This window comes from Pinus tabuliformis, chromosome 2_2 (genome assembly GCF_031772625.1).
Source record: "Pinus tabuliformis cultivar Carrire ecotype Pingquan chromosome 2_2, CPIR1, whole genome shotgun sequence".
Lineage (NCBI taxonomy): Eukaryota > Viridiplantae > Streptophyta > Pinopsida > Pinales > Pinaceae > Pinus > Pinus tabuliformis.
This window is the reverse complement of record NC_142300.1, coordinates 519,057,663-519,070,103: the sequence shown is the minus strand read 5'-3', so window position 1 is coordinate 519,070,103 and position 12,441 is coordinate 519,057,663.

Sequence of the window (12,441 nt, the reverse complement as noted above, 5' to 3'; positions counted from 1 at the left end):
ATGTCATAGGGACAAAATGGATATTCAAAAACAAGATGAATGAAAATGGAGATGTTATTAGAAACAAGGCTAGACTTTTTTGTAAAGGGTATGCTCAACAAGAAGGTATAGACTTTGAAGAAACTTCTGCACCGGTTGCCAGACTTGAAACCATAAGAATGTTCCTTGCTCTTTCTATCTTTCAAAAGTTGAAAGTAGAACAAATGGATGTGAAATTTGCCTTTATAAATGGAGACTTAGAAGAAGAAGTGTATATTGAGCAACCAGATGGATTTATCCTTGGAAATGATCCAAAACTTGTATGTAGACTGAAAGAGGCTCTCTATGGTCTTAAACAAGCTCCAAGGGCTTGGTATTATCGTCTGGACAAATACCTCCGTCAACAAGGTTTTTCAAAAGGATCAGGAGATAACAATCTATATATAAAAATTGACAAGGATAAATTGCTAATAATTGTTGTGTATGTTGATGATATCATCTTTGGTAGGAATGAAGAAGACATGAGTCAAAACTTTGCCTTGGTGATGCACAAAGAATTTGAAATGTCCCTGCTTGGTGAGCTCACATATTTTCTTGGTTTACAAGTCCAACAAAACAAAGACAGTATCTTTCTATCACAAACCAAGTACCTCAAGAAGATCTTGAAGAAATATGGCATGGAAGATTCGAAACCAGTATGTACCCCTATGGTAACAGGATGCAGCCTCAGCGCAAATGAAGAATTAGCAACAATACATCAACCAACCTATAGATCCATGATTGGTAGTCTGCTCTATCTAACAGGTACCCGACCAGACATCATGCATGCAGTGGGTATAGTTGGAAGATTCTAGGCAAATCCAAAAGAAGCACACCTTCAAGCAGTTAAAAGGATTTTCAAATATCTTCAGGGAATATGGTATCCTAGAGATATAGATCTCAAACTTCATGCATATACATATGTAGATTGGGCAAGAAGCATGGATGAGAGAAAAAGTACTAGTGGTGGTGCATTCTTTATGGGTTCTAGATTAGTGTCTTGGTTCAGCAAGAAACAAAGTTCAGTTCCATTATCTACAGCTGAAGCAAAATATGAGGTTGCTGCATCTTGCTGCACACAACTCATTTGGATGATGCAAACATTGCAAGACATTCAAATCACTTGTACTCCACTTATCTCCATTTTATGTGATAACACCACTGCAATTAGTATTTCAAAGAATCATGTCATGCATTCCAAGACCAAGCACATACCTATCAAATATCATTTTCTTCGAGAACAAATGCTTGAACAAAAAGTCAAATTGGAGTATGTTCCCTCCAAGGAATAGGTTGCTAATATATTCACCAAACCTCTACCCAAAGAGACATTTGAATACCTTAGACCGAAGCTGGGAGTAGTTGATGCATCATCTTGTTGTTGACACTTATTTGTTTCAGAGAACAGTGGTGAGTTTCATGAAGCGTATCCATGTACATACACAGGTTTCTGTGGATACAGTTGCGTATATGTTGGTTTGAAGAATATCAATGGGTCAGACTCAGGATGAAAAGAGTCTGATGTGGGTCTAATCATCTGGTACAGGTTCAGGGGGAGCATATACTTCTAATAGTGCATTGTTGGCATTACCTTAGAAGATCTGGGTACAATTTCATAGTTGTTTTTGATTTAGGTGGAACAGGTGCAGAGGGAGATCATGGTTGCTAGTCTGGATGGTGATTGACAGATGCTGCTAATGATAGCTGTTGATGACTATCAGAGTCCTATCTTAGATACTTAGTCTCTATGTCATTTATTTCTTTTATTATCAAGGTCATGTAACGACCTATCTTGTTTCCCCACTATGCTTGGGATGGATGATGTAATGTTCTTGTTTTATCATGTATAAGCTTTTGGTGTATCCCCACTTGGTTGGGTGGATGAGTCAATATTGGTATATCCCCACTTGGTTTGGAGATGGATGTATGCATGAGTATTTGGTGATAGGAAGGTCATTTATGATGTATAGAGTCATGTTCTTCTTGAAGAACATCTTTTTGCAGACCTTGCTTACCGTCAGGGGGAGCATGAACAACACACTTCAGCAGAGTAGAGATTTCAGCATGTACTCAGTGGGAGCATAACCCTTCGCCCTTGATGAAAAAGGGAGAGAGTGACTTGGGGTTGCCATCAAGTCCAAAGGGGGAGATGGTTGGCATTATGACACAAGCTTGGCACTATGGAACAGGTATTGTTCTTGATGGCAACTCACTCAAAAATCACTCAGATGATAGTTCATGGTCACAAGCTCTTAGAATAAAGGAAAAAGAGGTATATACGTAGATTCCCGTTGACCAAGCTGCGTATACATGCAGATTCATAGACCAAAAGGTGTGTGTGCATATACACGCACTTTCATGCACAAAAAAGCACGTACAATTTGGAAAACTTGGTTTTTTGGTCCTTAGTATTTGGACCTATGGTTTTGGACCATGGTATCTCATCCGAAGTATTGAACCCAGGTATTGGTTTTAAGTGGTTTTGGACCATGGTGTTGAGTAAGGCGTAAGAATATAAAAGGGGAAGGAGATCATTAGGCAAAGGCACTCAAGGATTGGATATCTTATGAAGAACAAGATCTAGAATACTAGTCATTAGGTTATGGTGCATAGATGGATCTGAATTAAGGAGACACCTGAGCGCAAGGAGAAGGATAAGTTCTATTGATGTGTCAAGATCTTAAGGCTTGAAGAGAAGTATCTTTGTGTGCTTTTGATCTATTATATTTGGCTCATGACTTGATCTATAAATCTAATGATCTAGGTATAACTGATGTCTGAATAGTTGAAAAGGATAAATTATCTTTTATAGATCTGTATGCAGGTTCAGCATATCAAAGGCGCATATACACGCTGTTTCGGTAATTGAAAATCCCGTATACACAGGTTTGTGATAATATAATAGCGTATGCACATAGGTTCTACATATTGAAGTAGTGTACGTCTCATAAAATATGTTTTAGCTACTTCTATTTATTGCTACAGTGTTATGGGTTCAGGATTGGTTTTTGGTTACTATTACTATATTCTGGTTACAACATTCAGAGAAGTGATTGTTTGATTCAGTTTTGGTTAGTGCAAGGGAGATTGATTGATGCAGATATATTTTGTTGTTTGATTGATGCTATTGATGGATCTAGTCTGAAAATTTATGAAAAGTGGTCCCTGGAAGAAAAGAGAAGGTTGTAGCCTTCTGTAGGCCAGCACCTACATACTAGTACATCAGCTAGTACAAGAGCTAAGGGGGTTGTAGCTCCCTTCCAGGAGAATCTGGAGAATGAGAGAAGGTTGTAGCCTTCTACAGGTAGAAGCTTGTGTATTGGTATAAGATTGCACCAGAACAGAAATATTGTAAAAATAAGTTTCTTATTAAAAGAAGACAAAGATGAATTGCAGCAGGTGGTTTTCACCCACATTAGGTTTCCACCTTATATCTTATGTTCTTGTGTGTGACTGTCTGCTCTGTTTTATTGTACCTAGTTACTATTTATATGGTTTTGATGCATAGATTAATGATCAACATCTGAAGAATAAATTAAATTATAAGTCTGTAGGTTATATGCTAGTTTCCTTAACTACAGTTGCGTATATACGCAATTTTCACTAACAGAAGTAGAGTATATCAATTTGTTTATGGACATGAAAAATTGTTAAATTGATAATACTAATTCACCCCCCCCTCTCAGTATTATTTCAAATAGGTAGATCAACAGGTCTACCAAGGAATGTGGAGAAAATCCCTTAATGGAATAACAAACAATGCTCCTATATTGTGTTGGGATTCATGGGAGGCTGGAATATATGCTCTCTAACTTCATCAAGTAATAAACAAGGAAAGGCATTTCATATCTAACAAAAATGGAAGCGAAGACAAAAAAATAGTTGGACAATGAACTATATTTGTATATTCTATATAGTTCACCATCAAGAAGATAAGAAAGACAACTTTTAGTTTTTCAATATTTTATTACAACAAGTTCCTCTCCACTGATGAGGTTAGTCATTACTGTAAATCTCTTTCATTATTGTGCCAAGATTCTTATCGGTTCAGCCAAATCCATCATGTATATATCTAAACATGTAAAAAAATTTGTAAGTTAGATATTTATTATAGAAATGCATCCATTTTCTAAGGAAAATCATTAATGTCAACAAACATAGCAGTACACTAATCCATCATGGAAGTTTAGAGACACGAATAGTACATGAACTGAGAGGGATTTTCTAGAGGTCGGAGAAAATATCACGATCATAAAAAAAAATAATGATCAAAACAAAAACAAAAAATCTCAAGGGAATAATCTTCAACCAAAATGAGGACCATATGGTCAAGGCACACAGATAGATGTAAAACAATGATGGACAAAGAATATAAAATATTTGATGATAAATTTTCATCCTTACATCTCTAACACACATACACACAATTTTCATCATATCTAACTAATTTATAACACCCCTACTTGTTAGGTAGTTTAACCACTTAACCTATAACATCAATATTGATATTTTATTGCATTGGTCACATATTCACCATATAATGTGACTTAAACATTAATGGCTTCTAACTTTAATGTTAAGGAGTGCTATGACTTTAATAAGAACTAATGCGATCAAACTAAATAATCCACAATAAACTCAGTGATCTCCAACCACACGTAGCCTCCTTTCATATTTCAATGAGAATAAGATTGGATCAAATTATTCTCATCTAATGTGTCATGGTCGAAAGAATACCTACCCTTCCCCCACCTCTCTCACTTACTCTAGTGCACCTTAGTCCATGCATGTCAATGTCCTCTTTGAGATTTTTTAGCACCGAATTTATTTCTGAAGAATTTCTCCTTTCATTATTTTTTGCTCTTCCTTCCAATAGATTAGGTACTTCCTATGTTTTATGGAAAATCCTACGCTTATATAATTTCTATACCTATTCAAGTGTGGCTAGGTCGAATAGGAACTTTATTCTTTTGTCTCTTTCTTTTAAACTCTTTTCCTCCAAGATTTCTTCACTAGATATAATCTACATCATTCTCTTGTGGTTATCCTTAGCCAATAAAATATTCACCTTGGATAATAAATATAAGAGGAACTAAGTAGGGACAACCATATTTATATTTTACAAGAGTAATGAGAAAACAATGGATTAGTCATTTGTGGCTGATCCCTTTTCTAGAGCAGTCTGGAATGAGGTTACTCAAGCCATGGTGGGAAAATCTAAATGGGAAAATATAACTTTGGTTGATTGGCTTTATGATTGGTTATATGATAAGAGAATAGCAACATATAATGCCCTCATCTTCCTGTTTGCTTATAGGATTTAGGGGACCCGAAATTAGAAGATATATCAGGATTTGGTTATCACATATGTAGAGGTAGAACACAAGGTTAGAATGGCTTGAGTTGATAATGAAGTACTTCTCAAATAGATATCTCCTAGAATCTTATTCATTCCATGTATTTACCATGAAATTCATTGAGGCTTCTTTGACAAAGAAATTCAAGGACTAGTATATGTGGAGCATGGTTTGTTTTGACTCTATGACCTACCTTAAGCTGAAGCATGCTATTGGCCAAGGTTCAAAAAATCGACTTGAATTTTTTACCCCTTGGATTTTGTTGAAAATTGCAGAGGAAAGAAGACTAAAAAAAATTAGGTCTATGGAGATGGAACATTAGTAATTTCAGTCTACTCCTAGTTATGTACATTGTCTAAGAGATATAAGCCTCTTTTGAAAATACTTCATTTTCATATGTATACTGGAATTCAAGGCACAGGTAGATAAGTTGTCTAAAGAAGCTTCTCTCTTGCAGGATGGTTTCTTAACTTAACTTGAATTCAAAGGAGGCACCCTCATTTCAACTACAAAAATAAATTTGTATTTAACCAATATTTTGGTACCAGATGGTGGTTTGTTGTAGAGGTTTTCCAGATCCACTGTAAGAACTTCGAGTTTTAAATTCACACGAAAAGTAAGATGTTTGAATGATGTTTTTTGATGGAATAGTTGTCTATAAGACACTATAAGAAGACTTAAAATTATGGATTTAGTCTTTTGACTAGGGTAGACACTGCAGAGAACATGAGAGGCTTAAGTCGATACATAATTGAATAATTTATATTCTGATTTCATTCTCAGAAATACCAAATATAAGGAGTTTTTTCAAAAATAATAGTTTGGATCTCCAAAAGGGAAAGAAATGATGGGGCATCAGAAGGCAGGAGTAACACTTTATAAAGTGACATTAATATTAATCTAAAAGTACCACGGAAATATAGAGATAAAAATCCATTTTTATTGCTAAAAACTAATTACACCCAAATTTGTGCTATTGCAGAGGAATCAAATCAACGTAAGTGCAAAAATAAAATGCTTCAAAGTTTATGAACTTACCAGAAAGAATTTATTCCTCCTTGATCCACTAATGTATGGATGTTATGAAAACTGGTCATAACGTCAACCACTTCTCTCTGCTCTTTTTCTCATCTTTATTTCACTATTTATTCACGAAAATAGGTGTCGAACAAATTGATGTTTTGTGGAGCAAGCTATTGAAGAGATTCTCCTCCATCCTCTGATCTTGTTGAAGCCAGCAAGTTATTTGTAGTGGTGAGGTTGGATGAGAGTCCATGGTGGTTTTCATACAACCCATCCACACCTTCACCATTCCATCTAGGCTTCCACTATAAGCGATAAATGAATTTTCGTGGAGATCCAAGGTAGTGACACCAATGCATTTCACTGGACCATTGTACCCCTCCATCACTGCAATAGAGCATATTCCGGTGTCGCCCACTTCCCTTTGACAAATCCTAATTGTTGTATCACCCAAGCCACTGAGGGTAAGATCACCAATGGCCTCTAGATAGAGAACAAAGTGAAGTTGGCCTCTAAAGAGACCAAAGTAATGCAATATTCGGTCTGAGACATGGTCTTCCTCCTAGTAATGAATATATGCATCGTAACATCCCGCGTACAAAATGGGCGAATCATCCAGACTAAGGGTGAGTGCTTTCACATGAGATTGTTGCACGTTGAGATTCATCATTAAGTTGTGCTACACTCACCCACGATTCGGTTTATTCACGAAAATAGGCATCGAACAAATCAATGAACGTATCGAAATTCAACCCTGAAACCCTAGCTACCGATGAATCACTGGAAAACGTAGAACAAATTTCTAGCTAAGGCATCACAATTCAATGAATTTGAAGAATGGGAATTGATCTAGATATCCTGTTTCCATATATTTTCAGTGAAGATTGGAGATTGATATTTCCTAATCAAGCTATTTTCCTCACGTTTGTCATTTTGTTGGGAATTACATCATGATCAAATATGTTTAACCAGACGCCCAATTTTGAAGACTGGAGATTGATATTGCCCTGCCGAACTATTGTTCTCGCCTTTGTCTTTTTGGTGGGAATTAGATCATGGTAAAATATGTTTAACCATGCACCTTATTTTGACCAATATGTGTTAAATTATGGCATGGATAGACAAAAGTTGGTCATAGGAATTCTTGCAGAATCACTATGGGAGGGGCCTAACGAGAAGGCATAGCATCAGGTTATCACTTAAGCATAGCGGCAGTGGTAAGGCCAAAAATGAATGACAGCCCTAAGCAGAGCTCAGGTAAGATCGACCTTTGCTATGCTCAGGTAAGTTACCTGAGAAGGTAAGGGCTATGCTGCTATGCTTATCCTGAGCTATCGCTATTTATCCATTGGTGACCTTTCTTGTGTGGGGTCCAGGTCCGTCCGGTGGGAACACGTCATGCCAGGGAGGCCTTTTCTCTGATAGTGAAGACTTCCTTAACTGAACGTCTGTATTTCATGGCTTGAACGGAATTGAACGAATCCATTTTAAATTTATTTGGAGATTTTCAACGTTAGATTTTTTACATTTTTTTTCTTCTCGAGATTTTATTTTATTTTTAAATGTTGTGGAAAACAAAAAGTTTTCTTCATTGTGAAATGTCACAAAAGTATGCATGTTAATCATTTTGGAGGCAAAAAGCTTCTAAGAGATTAAATATTTGATATTTAAGAGTGAGATAGTTGACACAATGAGTTTTTACATCTTGGATAAGATCATTGTTTCACTTTATATATTATAATTTTCCAATGGGCACACTATGATGTTAGTAGTGTTTGTAGCTTACAACAACAACACATTTTTCATTTTTTTCATAGCGTAGTTTTTTTCATATGCACATTCAGTAGGGTTTGATTCATATGCTCGTGCACATCATTGTAACCTTTCTCATCATATCATTTTTAGTAGCACTCGCAAGTTTAGTGATAACCTATCTAGTAAAAATTTCACATACATAGCTCCATCACTAAATTGAGAAGAAAGTGGGGAAAATATCCATCTAAGTTGGGAGGAACTAATGTGACACATTAGGCCATGATCTTTAAGGAGAATCATCACTAGTAGTTCACCTCCCATGAAGGATCCCTTTCCAGATCTTAAATGCTAGTTTGTTAGTTAGTTGCATATTCTCTTGTTTCTTCTAGCCTTTAATTTGTATTCATGCCAAATTTGAGGATTGAATCTTAAATTGATGATATCTTTGTAAAACTACAAAAGAGCCATTTCCAAATGAATAAGAACCATAATGTTTCTTTAGGATTCATTTATGAATTTACTTTCTCTATTCTATGGGTATCTTTTTTTGCATTTCTTTGTGGAATTTTGAGATAAATATCATTAAACCTCATCACACTTATTATTATACATGAAAATTTGCTAGGTTTTGATAACATACGAATAGGATGATGAGTGACATACCTAGACCCTTAGTCTAAGGCATGTTACCATAAATCCAACTTTAATACCATTTTGAAAGAAATGAATGTATGTTGTCTGACATATAGACTCATGTGACTCTCCATGATTTTAAAATTCAAGAATGTAGGTGAATTAATCATGTGAAGCAACATTTAAACATACACAACATAAATTGAACATAACATTCAAGAATAACATTTACATATTAAATAACAGAGTGTGTGGAATATTTATCCTTATAAATGTTTTACACAACTAGCTACAAATGTCAAATATTCCATTGTAACATAGTCATTTTTGGACTAATTCTTTCTCTAATAGGCCACACCTAATCTAGGGCTATGATTTCACAAAGGTGAGCATGCTCCTATGGATATCTACAGTCAACACTACGAGACCAATACCTAGTCAATTAAGAGCGATGTGACCCCTACAATAATTTCTACTAGCAAGTTCTCTTTCCCATAATATTTCACAATCTAAGGATGATATTTATTTCTATGTATCATAGTCCCTTAGACAATCTCCATCCTCTCTAGGGCTCTAACATAGATTGGTAAGGAATCTCTTAGTTATGGGATTTAGGAAATCTAGCTACTAGTGGAGCACTTACAACAACCTTTACACAAGAACTTGAGTGATTTCTAAATGAGAACCCCTCACAAACATGAAAAGATAGTTCTTATCATAAATATCAACACTAGAGATTTGTTTTCAAAACAAATTGTATTTTATCCTCTTGTAGCACTGAAACTCTATTATTTTTTGTCCTCTTGCTTTTTGAAAGTTAGTTATCTCCTCTACTGAAATTCCTTTTCTTATGCATGTTTTGACTCAGACAATTCAAAAGATAATTTTACTTATCACATGTTCTCACATCTAGGTGAGATGACTCTCTTACCAAGATTTTATATTCATTCAGTAAAACCACTCCCCTCATGAGTGTACTTATCCCATGCTTCAATAACTAATTGAAATGACTCTTTTTCCAACCTCAAAAATGTATTCAATGATTGGTTTTAATAAGTCAAATGGGGATTATATGGTAATGACAATTAATTTATGATAATAACATGGGATTTTAGGAATATGTGATTTACCATTGGACCCATTTTTATCCCCCTCCTTTATGGAATGATAGGTGGTTCATGAATATGTTCTTTTCCATTTAATAACCATTGATGAATTTTATATTAATATTTTCAATATAAATGTTTACATATAATGCTTTGTTTGATATTGTGTCCACGAATTGTGTGACTAGCATGTGATCTAAGAAACCATAACCTAGGGCACATAAGCCATCAAAATCACTTGACAATCACACTAGGCCTACACCACACCAACCCTTAACATGGATAAAAAAATTAGTGTCTCCTCTTGACTATTGCGAGTTCACACATTCATCACCTTAAATAATGAAACCATTGAAATCCAATAATGCTAGTGATATTTGGCTACATTTTTACATATTATATATCTTGGAATTTACACATTCATCATATTTAAAAATATACATTTCTAATATAGTGATCAAAACTAGGGTGTTACATTTTCCTCCCCCTATGTTTTTTCACTATATTTAGTGCACATCACCATATAAGTTTACATGTAGATACATAATTTTTTTTACATCTTAGCACTCTATAATTTGACAATTTAGTAAATCCTATAGAAATTCTAAATGCCCAACTCTCACTCCCCTCAAACTACATAATCCAAAGAAGAGTACTCCCTTCTCTCGATCACAATCCTTTAGGCTGTCCCAATTACCTTTGAGGGATCAACCACTCGCCGGACATGAAATATCCAAGATATGGTATTTAATAATCCTAGCTAAAAAAATTGTTCTCTTTAGTCATTTATGCACAAATTTACATTCATATTTCCTCAAAATATGCAAAAATATATGGTTAGTCCTCCCTAATAGCCTCTTCATGCTCCCATGTGGTATCTTTGGGATTGCAGTAGGTCCACTGGACCATTACCAAGATAATTAATTTGCACATGAGAACTTCGAATTTTGAGTCTAATATGCATATTAGCTCCACTCAAGAGTCCCCATTGTGCCCCACCTAGACCATAGTCTAATCAATCACAAGGTTAGGATTAGGCACATACTTTTTCAATAAAGATACATGAAACACTTTTATGAAAATTCATGGATTCACGTTATGAAAGAATGTATATAACCAATCTTATCCTATCTAGGATTTCAAATGGTCCATAATATTGTGCTTCCTATTCTAGGTAGCATCCAAATTTTAGTGAGCTCCTTTTAGCGTTCACTTTGAAAAACACATGCCCAACCAATCTAAGTTATCTATGCATTTTGACTTTGTTTGCGAAACTTTCTACCTATCTTATGTATCCTTTATATTTCTACTTATATTTAACATATGTTCTTACATGTCTTTTTATAATATATAACCCAACAATCACTTTCTTTTCTAGGTTATCCCAACTCAAAATATAACTTCACAATTTCTTTTTTATATAGATTTCCACAATATTGGATTCCTTATCAATCAACTTAATTGAAATAATATGTGTGCCTTTCATAAGCCTGTCCATCACTACCTTGATGGAATCATCTCACCTTGTTATCCTCGGTATCTTGGTGATGAAATTTATGGTAACAATCTATTATTTTCATTTAGGAATGGAAAATGGATATAGAAATCATGTTGGATGTGTATGTTCATTCTTTACCTTCTAACATTACATGCATTTGGCTATGTAATCAACCACATTTTTTTTCATACTAAGTCAAAAATACTGGATTCTTATATCTACAATAGTTTTCTTGGTACCCTAGTGTCCAACATATGGCACATCGCACATTTCTCTTATCACTAAATTTCTCAATTCTTGAGAATTAGGAACATAAACTTGTGTTCCTTTGCAAAAGGTTTCCATCCTCTTCTAGCATGTAGTGTTTACATTTTTGGTATGAATTACCCTGTTGTAAGCCTTCTTTAATTTGTAAATAGTGTTATTTTGATCATAATATTACAAAACTATTCTTTTTAAGTCTATGTTGTATATCCTAATATATATAGAATTCATTACATGCACCCTCTTAATGCTAAGTGCATTAACATATTTGTTCTCTTTTCCCTTAATGTTGTTGCTGTCAAAGTCAAATTCACTAGATAATTCCAACCATTTAATTTGTCTATGTGAGTATTTCAAACTGCTATGGTCTATTTTCAACTCAAAATTTCATCCCATAAGATAATGTCTTCACATTTCCAATGCATGGATAATAGTTGTAAGCTCCAAGTCATGGGTAATGTGGTATAGGTAAATTCTCGATGTAGACAAAGACAATTCCTCTAGCCTGAGAGAGCGGGTCTATCCACCAACAAATAATCTATGGAAAACTTCCTTAAGCTAGAACCAAACAAGAGGGCCTACCTTTTAGAACACTATTCCACTTGGTAAGGATCTTGCTTCCTTACTCCAGCTACTTTTTGTTTCCTTCCTTCAAATACTTGAAACAAGAAAACAAACAACAACAACAAATGTGGTAGCATACAAATTGCATTCATCCTACTTAAAAGGTCAAGGAATCTTAAGCCATCAAATGTATTATAAAACTTAATGTAGGAAATCAATCAAT